The sequence below is a fragment of the Sapajus apella genome, unplaced genomic scaffold (genome assembly GCF_009761245.1).
Source record: "Sapajus apella isolate SASKATOON/1434 unplaced genomic scaffold, GSC_monkey_1.0 scaffold110, whole genome shotgun sequence".
NCBI classification, from domain to species: Eukaryota; Metazoa; Chordata; class Mammalia; order Primates; family Cebidae; genus Sapajus; species Sapajus apella.
This window is the reverse complement of record NW_022437050.1, coordinates 1936633-1947123: the sequence shown is the minus strand read 5'-3', so window position 1 is coordinate 1947123 and position 10491 is coordinate 1936633. Positions and strand designations below refer to the sequence as shown.

Below are 10491 nucleotides of genomic sequence, written 5' to 3'. Positions count from 1 at the left end.
AACAAAGATATATGGCAGAGCTGGTATGTGGTCTGCAAAGCCTAAACTGTTTGCTATTCAGCCATTTACAGTTACCTCCCCCCTGGTCTGGCCCAGGGACTCAGAAGACTCTGCCCCAGAAACAGAGAATTCTGGAGGGATTGTGCACAGACTACAGTGTCCTCCAGAAAATCAGAGCAATGGAACTAGTGCTGGAGCAGGAGTGTATGAATAATACATCAGTTTATAGTCACCTGGTCCTACGAATAGTTTTTGAGTGTGAGCTGGGAGACAGATCCAATGTGACTTGTGGCTGCTCATGATGCTGGTCAAGTGATCAACCTCTGTGGGTCTTGTTTCCCCACTTGTAAAATCGAGATGACAACAATACTTACCTCCGGGATTTTTTGTGTGTGTGTGAGGGGAGGAGAATTAAATGTAATACGACGTGTAAAGTATTTAAACAGTGGCTGTCACACACCTGCAATAAACATGAGCTTCTACTGTTAAGGAGGACCTAGAAGCCTAGAGTTAGAAATGAACGTGGGCATTTGCAAACCTGCAGTAACAGACCGATTGGTCCGGGAAGTAACAGTAAGCAACTATCAGTGGCCATTATCATCGTCATCAATAGGATGACTCCTTTGCTGTTGTTAGAACTTTGGGGACTTGTCTTAGGATCCCACTGCCCCCATATGTGAAGCACGTGGCTTGTTTAGATTCCTCCAAGTCTATCTTTAAAATTTTTTTTTGGTCAATTTCCTTCTTCTTCCGCATTTGCCTTCCTCCCTTCTCTCTCTGCAGTTACAGGCAGGCTTAATCCTCTTTGCTATTCCTGACAGCCGAGTCATCTCACCCCTGTCCTCTTCAAATCCCAGATCTTGTAAGGACTGTGTTTATTTCCCCCACTCCCCATTCCTGGTGCCTTCGCTGCCTTTTGTGGCCCCTCCCCCTCAGGGCTGCACTTCCCAGCAAAAGAGTCACTCATTTTTCATGCACTATCAGCCAACATCACCCTCCCAGGCGTTTGTCCTTGCTTCTCTGGGTGTCAGAAGAAGTTCTCCATCTTCCCACTAGGACTTTGTGAATGCATGGAGTGGGTCCCAGAATTTCTAATTCTCCCTGCTGCAACGGAGTCTCTTCCCACACTCGGCTTAAGAAAAGAGAAAAAATGGAAAAAGTAGTCTGGAGGGGAGCGAGATGAGCAGACCTGGCCCCGAGGCCAGGCTGTGTCAGTGCTGGCACTGCACCCCACCAGTCCTCATGGCTTGGCTTCCTCGAGGGGCCAGGGGTGGGAGAGAGATTAGGGCCATCAAGATAAGGCAGAGCATATTCAAACTGGAAGCAAAAAAAGGGCTGTTTTTCCAATAGTAAGCAATCAGGGAACAGGAGGATGTAATTTGCAGATTAGGAAAGTGAACAAAGAACATAAAATTAACTTTATAGCAAAGAGGAGCGTGGTCTGTTTGAAGAAATAAACCTCCATAAAGCATTATTGTTGATAAAATTAGACTGTTGATTTAAACTAAATAGGAAATACGACCAAATCTGCGAGAGGAGCGGGGCTCAGTGGAAGTTGAGGTTGAAACTTCAGGCAGGCACGGAAAGCTGGGATGGGCCTGAGAGAGCTGACCACCTTGTGTGTGTGTGTGTGTGTGTGTGTGTGTGGCCAAAGTGAGGATATCTGTGCCAAGGGCACAGACAGCAGGGCTGTGCCTTACCAGGATGCCCAAACTGCCTTTGTGTAGGGATTGTCTTTCTTTTAAAAGTGGCCTTCACTTCTAAGAACTGGTAAAAGGCAAACATGCTGTTGCAGAGACACGGTCACCCTCTTGCTTCCTCCTATTTTTACTTCTCAAATACGAACACACACCGGAAACGCCAGTGACTCTCCCCTCAAACACCAGCGCTGACCTGGGTTCCAAAGCAGAAGAGTCCCCCAGCGATGCCTTTGATGCCGAGGTGATTGGAGCCGGGCTTCTGCCTGCTTTCATCACAGACAGGTTGACCGGATTAGGATAATACCTCTGCAGTGGGCAGTGAGCAATCCAGCTCTATGCTGTGACAACCGCTTTATTACCTGAAGCAAAGCCTTCTTGGCCTCGCATTGACCGGGATGTGAGACTTTTGTTGTTTTTGTTGTCTCTGACCTGCTGAGGCCAGACTCTTCCCAAGGACTGAAGTTCAGAGAAGCATCCCTGCCTAGCGGTGTGCCTCAAAGCCTTTATTTACCACTCCAGGCATTCTCTTCTCTTTCCCCATCTTTCTCTGGGCCCCTGGAAACTGCATCATGGGAATCCCTCACCTTCTGGCTTTCCATAGGGTTCAGCCAATGGGAGGCACCAATAAGAGACCATGGGCACAAGGAGAGGGAGAGGTCAGTGTGTTTATTCCCTCCCTGCCAGGCTGTGGGCTGGCAGTGGCTTTCTCTACCTAGATGCAGAGCTCCCCTTCAGCTATAGCTACAGCCCCAGCTAGAGTGCTCTCTGGGCTTAGGGCCCCGACTTTGTCCCTTCAGGCACTGGGTGGTCATGGACCCACTGACACTGCTGTGCCTCGGATGCCTCACCATCCTTTCTTGCTTCCTTTCAATGTGCCTTCGCATCTAAATTGTTCCTTTGTTCAATTCTCCTCTAATGCCCCCATTTGAGTGTGTCTTCCTTGCAGGGTTCTGGTGTATATAAGTGATAAGAGCTCCTATGTGGAAACCAGAGGCCTGGGATGCAGCTGAGGACCTGTCACAAGTTCATCATGTGACTTTGGGCAAGTTGCTTCTCCTTTCTGGTCTCAGTTTCTTTATCTGTGAAATGGGGATGGTGATTAGTTGACTTTTCAGCTGAAACATGCAATGATTCTGTTTTCACTCACATAGTGAGCAGAGCTTTGGAAGAAAATAAACACGGTTTGAGTCCTGGCTCTGACACTGAGTAGGTATGTGACCTTCACCCAGTTACTTAACCTCTGAATCTTGGTTGACATTACTAGTAAAACAGAGACAATAACCCATTCCTTGAGAGTTTCAGGAGAGGATTGAATGAAATGACAGTTGTGTGAAAGCAGCTAGAGCAGTTCCCATAACACAGGCGTCATCCAGTCCACATGGGAACCTTTCTCTTCTTTCCCGGCTTTCCTGGTGGGGACATACCAGCGTGAGGGACAGGAAGTTTGTTGGCTCCGCAGGTTCCCATTTGTCCCATCTCTAATACTGCTTATTTATTTTGCCGACAGCTCAGCCCTCGGACTTCCTTTCCTTTATCCTTTCCAATCTGTTTAGTCTTTGCAGACTTCTCATTAGAGTCATTCCTTCAAAAAGAGAGTGGGACTGTGGTTAGCTGAGGGAGAAAACCAGAACATGGTGCTGCTTGGCTGGCCTGCTGTCCTGACCAGCACAGGGGGTCTCTTTCAGATTAGCTCCCTGGGACCGTTGATACAGTTCAGGGACCTAACCCTTTCTGCTTTAGGCAGATATCATTTTTATAACAGAGATAGGGCCCAGATTTTTCATGGTAATTACTAGGACCTAGATTTTAGGCCAAAAAGAACTCTCACCCAGCTAGTCGTGCCCGGCCCCAAACTTGTCAGAAGTGATTATGTACAGAGTTGTTTTTTTTTTTTTTTTAAAGTACGTAGAGAGGGGGCCAGGCATGTGGGCTCATGCGTGTAATCCCAGCACTTTGGGTGGCCGAGGCGGGCAGATCACCTGAGGTCAGGAGTTCAAGACCAGCCTGGCTAGCATGGTGAAACCCTGTCTCTACTAAAAATACAAAATTAGCCAGGTCCGGTGAGGGGTGCCTGTAATCCCAGCTACTCTGGAGGCTGAGGCAAGAGAATCCTTTGAACCAAGGAGGTGGAGGTTGCAATGAGCTGAGATCGAGCCTCTGAACTCCAGCCTGGGTGACAGAGCAAAACTCCATTTCAAAATTTTTTTTAATACTTTAAAAAGTATACTTTATAGACTTTTAAAAATATTAAGTGAGACTCTTGAAATTTTTGCTTAAGGTTTCAAAATTTAAGTGTATGACCTGCTGATAGGCCCAGGTATAGACAAAACCATGAGTGAAAGGAAGTTTATCAGTGATATTCTTCCATTCATACTCAGTGTCTTCTTTTTTTATTTCAGCATCTCAGTCTGCAGAGGCTCAATATCTATACCTGCCCGTAGTTGACTAGAGAGCCCTCGCAGTGATTTTTGGGGTCAAAGCGGGAACCCATAATTCTGTCTCCATTGAATATAAACATATCTGCCTTATGTCTATCAGTACCCACTGAATGCTTCCTAAGCTTCTTAATATTGAAATATTTTAAGTGATTCCAAATTAAATTTTCTATATACTGAAAGAAAAAAAGGCTCCCGGAGCACACAGCGGCCCAGTCGCTGGCATGGTGTCTCCGTCCTGCTGCGGCCAGTGGGAGGCAATCCGGCCAGGTGCCTGCTAGCTACGGGCGACCCAGACGGGGACAGTGGAAGGAGTGCTGCATGCAAGCAGACAGCCGGTGTGGAAGAATGGCGGTGAGCCACTCAGTAAAGGAGCAGACCATCTCTGAGAATAGCCTGATCATCCTACTGCAGGGCCTCCAGGGCCAGGTAACCATAGTGCACCTGCGGGATGAGAGCATGGCCAGTGAATGCATAGTCAATGTCAATGCTTTCATGAACATCTGCCTGGCCAAACTCACCTACAGGGACCATTGGTGGCATCAGGACAAGCTGGATGACCTCTTTATGACAGGCCGCAATGTCCGTTAGGTCCACATGCCAAATGATGTAAATATCACCTTTACCAATGAGTAGCAGCTGCAGATTATCCACTGCATGTGGAACTTTGGTGGCAAGGGCCAAGGCTGGTGGGAATTTCCCTCCAAAAACTATAAGTGAGGCCCTCAGCAAGCCTGGCCCCAATTCGGGTTCCTCTGGTGTTCTCTGGAGCCAGCTCTCTGCCCTCACACCCTGTCCAGAGCCTGAGAAGAGAGCAGGGCCAGCCCAGAAGCTGGTGTCCAACAGACACCACCTGTCAAAGTGGTCTTTCACAGGGTTCCACCTCCCAGCCTCAGTCTGGGACCCAGGATCCTATCTATCTGTGGCCTTGGGGTAGGTGACAATCCCCTTTTTGATGATGTGAGTCTATGACTTATTGATTATGGAATCTGTTAAGTAGTTTTCAATTCTCCCAGTGAGAATAATTAAACGTGCTCAGCCTGAGCCACCTCTAAGTGTCAAAAAAAATCATCTTCTAGCTTTCTAGTCATCTTCCTATGCACAAAATGTCATTGTAGTCTTTCTATAGTAATTTCAGAAGAAGTATCAGTCACAGCTCCAGACTTAAAAAATATAAAGTATGTTTGCATACTCCAAACAAATGAAGATAAAATATTCTCTCACAGTAGCAGTGCAACCAAGAGCTAAGTGCCCAATAGTGGTAACAGGCATTGTTGAAGTTTAAAAGAAACAAAGCTTGATGTGGTAGATAATAAAGACTGACTTTAGAGAGGAAAGGGAGAAATTTATTAGTTCCCCACCTTTTTTTTTGAGATGGAATATTGCTCTGCTGCCCAGGCTGGAGTGCAGTGGCACGATCTCGGCTCACTGCCACCTCCGCCTCCCGGGTTCCAGCGATTCCCCTGCCTCACCCTCCCAAGTAGCTGGGACTACAGGTGTGAGCCACTGAGACTGGCTCATTTTTGTATTTTTTTTTTTTTAGTGGAGATGGGGTTCCACCATGTTTGGCCAGGCTGGTCTCGAACTGCTGACCTTGTGATTTGCCCACCTCGGCCTCCCAAAGTGCTGGATTACAGGTGTGAGCCACTGTGCCCAGCCTCTTCAGTCTCCTTTAAGCCCTGAAAGAGAATCAGGCCTTAAAGGATGAGTAGGGTTTATGTGCATAGAAAGGAGGAGGAAAACCTATCAGAGACGGCACGGGGTATGGGAGAAATGACACAGAATCTAGAAATGGCAAAGAAAACAGAAACCTGAAAGTAGACCTATTTGGCTAAAGTGGAGTGTTTGAGAAAGTAGCTAAGGTAAGATTGGAACGGTTGGTTGATGCTGATTTATGGAAAAAAGGCTGGATTGTGAAACTGAGGAACACAAGATTTCCCTGCAGGTAATGAAGAATTCTTGGAATTTTCTAGCCAGGGAGCAGCATCTAGTAGAAGTAGGCAGAATGATTTTGACTATGGGGTGTTTGCCTTATCTGTCAACTAATTCATAGATTCAATCCACACCAGTTGCATGAACTTTCCTGTGGGCTAATTCACTGGTCATGATTCAGCACTGATTATTATGTTCTAGTTCTTTCAGAAGTCAAAGGAGACTTAGCCCTTGTTTTGGGGAGAGCTTCTTATTCATCAAGACCAAATAGTTAATCTGAAGATGAAGAACAAGTAACTAACCATTACAGTAATTTTTTTCAAGAAAATATTTCTGTTGTAAAATTAAACCCAGATATAGAAAACCAAACAAAACAAATGTTTAGCTTATTTAATTATACATTGAATACCATTGTTAACTACCACCTGCATCAAGAAATAGAATTGCTGGCTACCTGTGTAACCCCCTTTCATATCCCAGTCTAACACAATCCCTTCTTCCCTCTGAAAGTAACCATTATCTTGACTTTTATAATAATCACTTTTTTTCAACTTTAACAATCTTTTATTACCAAACCCTGTGCAACTGGGTAACTCTAACGCAGCTAAAAGCAAAAAAGGCATTGCTAACAAGATCGAGGATGGAAGGGCAGACCCATAAAGATTGTCTCTTAAAAAAAGGATTGGGAAAAAATATATCTGCATAAGTATTTTTTAAAAATTAGAACTTTTCAATGCTACGGAAAAAATATCTCAGAGTGATTTCAATTCATGAAAATCAGCATTTGGCAGCTTGTGCTGACTTAGAAACCTGAACTCAGGACAACTCTAGGAGAAAATCACCCCCACCCACTAAAAAAAATTCCCTGTTTTCCTCTTCCTTGTTTAAATTTCACTGTGTATTTCACAAAACACCCAAAGAATAACAAGACCCAGGTCACTTCTCTCGGCCCCTGTCTATCTGTTCAGGTTCACACCAAACGTCCCTTAGAAATTTTCACCTCTATTACGATCAGGAAATTGAGCCCTAATTTCGGGGTTGGATTTCTAGAAACTTGCATAACATCCTCATGCTTCCTTCCAAGAGGGATCTAAGGGCTCCTTGAAAGATCAAGGGGGCAGTGTACCTGGCAGAGACTAGAATGCCTGCTGGGCTAGGAAAAGGGGGCCTTTCTAAGCAAATGTGCCCCAATACCTTGTAAATGAAAGTCTAACCAGGCAAAACCAAGGAGCAGCAGGCACTGAACTATGGTTGTACCTAAACGTGCCTATCTCCCCACTTTAGCCATACTGGTAAGGGAGGTAAAGAGAGCCAAGTGAGTATTTGACCTCACCTGTCGTCTGAGAAATTTGCATATTTTAGGCCAAAGCTGTGTTGCCGAGAAAGTCATTTGGTCAAGGGCTAGCCTGTGCTGTGTCTGGCTGGATAAAGCTGCTATTCTGGGCAGCCTGTTTCATGGCTGCTTTACAGAAGCTTTTCACCCTTATGCTGAATACTTAAGATTAATAGGGACATTTTCAATTCGACTTCATACCTGATGAATACTTTAACAGCAGCTTCCCAGTAATGGTTAATGGAGACAGACTAGCTCCCAGCTGAGGATCACAGCTCCTTCCAGTCAGTAGGCTTCTTGCCTGACTTCTGTAGCAGCTCACTGGTCTTAGAAAAGTGTCTACATCCAAAGAACCCTCTGTAGACTGACAACAGGGAGAAATGAGCCATTTGCAGTGCATGGTGCCAATTCCTATTCGTGGCACTGCCCTCTTCTGAGCATAAGAACCCCAGAGCTAGAAGACACAGCCATTGGCCTTCTGGTTGAGTCGGGACACAGCTGTATTAGCAGATTGCTCCCAGCCTCTCCTCTTATGAGAATTGGCTTGATGAGCTGGAACAGTGAGGACAGCTTTGAGTAGAACATCTTGTTTGGCCCACCCAGATAAATCTTCATGGTTAGAATGAGCAAAACCATCCATGTCTATAAACAGCTCTTTATAAATGTTTTCCAAACTGGGCAGAGGTCGAACAGGTCTTTGAACGCTAAAGCAGAGCCCATGAGCTTGTTGGGGTCCATGATATGGATCCTGTCTTGGAATGACAACCTTCACATCTCTTATATTACATATCTGGGTCCAGGTGAAGATTTGGTGTGGGAGAGGATAAAGAGTATAATGTTTACTTTCTACTGCAACAAATGACATGAGCTTTATAAAATACGGTTGCCCAAATTCTCTGCTGAGGTGCTTCTTCCAAATCTCACCAAAGCCCACGGCCATGTTGCAGGTGTGAGTCTGAGCAGGGCTGTGGCCATGTTTCTCTGAACACGGAACAACTCTTCTGCTCAGTGCTCAGTGGTAAGGAGGGCAATGTTCCAGGCTTGCCTTGCCCAGCCTGGTTTTTCTTGGCAGGGCTGGCTACCATATGCCCACTGTCCACAGCTATGGCAGCCACACTGGTCCCAGGTCAGTGGGCTTGGGACTGTGGGCATGTCGCTTTCTGGCAGGCTAGGGGAGAAGAAAAAGTAGAAAGTCTTCTGGTCAATCACACTGGAGCCCAGGAGGGGACCCATGAGGCACACCCTCGCTGTGGCAGTCAGCAGTTGGCCTACTTTCTTGCATTTATGTATGATTTGATTATTCAAGTATGCATCCCTAAATCGTATAGTTTAGTCTTGCCCATATATATTTGTACATATATATATTTTAACTTGATGTGATTTTCAGGTCTCTTTTACTCTATGGTTTTCTATTCCACCTCTTTCTCTTTCTTATAATTTATTTGTTGACAAACCTGGCCTATTTGACTTGTCAAGTTTCCTGCAGTCTGGATTTTTGACTGCTCATTTATGGTACAGTTCAACATGCTTCGGTATTTCCTGCAAATTGAGACCTGGATCAATAGGTCTGACCTGACACAGGTTGGATCCCTGAACAAGATTATAAGTGGTGTTGGGTCTTGTGTCTTCATCAGAAGGTATATGATGTCTGGTTTTTACTCCTTTCTATTATTTGTTGAGGTAGATGCTCAATGTCTACATTCATTCATTCATGGGGAGTAGAAAGATATAAAAATAGTAAAATTTAAATCCTGTATTTTGTTTTAATTTATTATCTGAGATATTGTTATAAAAAGACTCTTTGTTTCATTTACTATTTTGTTACCCAGTACTATTCATATACAATAAGTAGAATAAATATTTATTTCCTTTTACTTGCCTAGTTTTAAAATAACAAACTGGATCATTGTTTCTTCAGAAGACGACCAATTTAAATATATATATATATATGCGCATGCTATTATGAACTGTTGGGTTTACATATATTTGATGGGTTGCAATCTATTGCAAAGCTCAAGTCTTTGACCAATGGTAACCTCTTCAAGGTACTTTATGACTTCATTTGACATGACCCTCATAGTTTTTGACAGTGTCCTCCTAGCTTCATGTCAACATGTTCTAAGCTCATTGTGGACATACCCTGCCTCAGACTTGAAATCGGCCATTTGTCCAAGAAATCCTGGTTTAGCTCAATGGGAAATGGCATTTGAAGACCAAATTCAATGTAGAGAAACTCATTGCTATTGGATTGGCCTTTATTTCTAGGTCCCTTTAACCAAAAGAGCTGCAATTACACAAATATTTCATGAGGTTGTACTGATACTTCCAATTCAGATTTGCATCTGCATGGTGTTTAACATCTTCTATATTACCTTAAGTAGTTCCTTTGTCTCACCTTAAAATCTTTGAAGGCACAGTTCTTAAAGACAATAGGGAATGATAGAACATCCCATAATTAGTGTTTGCTTTTTTTTTTTTCTACTTTACATGTACAATATTCTCAGAATAATAGTACTAGTACTATAACAGGCATTTTTATTACTGAAAGCAGATAAAACTTTTTCTCCATATGCTAATCATGTCCCCATTTTTATAAGCGTACTATATTTTCATTTTGAATCATACAGGCATTACATACTAGAGCCTCTCTTTTAACTCCTTATTTTTTATCTATAGGTAACTATATAGCTAATATTTACCAGCAATTCCCATCTGAGACTTGTTCTTTAGTAGATTTCTTAGGAGGGGTTCATGGGAACAGTATTCTCGGAATCTTTACAGGTTATTAGCTGTTTCTGATTTTCTGGATATAAAATCCTTAGTTCACATTTTCTCTCTTTGAATATCTTAAATATACTACTCTAATGTCTTCTGGCATAATGAATTGCTGTCAAAAAATTGAAGATAATTTATTTTTCTTATCAGATATGTGCTCTGTTTGCCTGGATATCCAAATAACTTTTTTTTTTTAATTTAAATACAATAATTTTTCTAGACTATGTCTTGGTTTTGGTCATTCTGGGTCAATATCCCCAGGTACATGGTATATTCTTTCAGTATACAGTTCAAATCACTTTTTTTTTTTTTGGTA

At 43.6% G+C, this 10491-nt stretch overlaps 2 pseudogenes; one reads left to right on the top strand and one right to left on the bottom strand.

Annotated features, from left to right (window-relative positions):
• The first annotated feature begins 4391 nt into the window (after window positions 1-4391).
• Window positions 4392-5198, top strand: LOC116537397 (annotated as a pseudogene).
• A 2471-nt stretch (window positions 5199-7669) lies between these two features.
• Window positions 7670-8633, bottom strand: LOC116537465 (annotated as a pseudogene).
• Between the last annotated feature and the right edge of the window lie 1858 nt (window positions 8634-10491).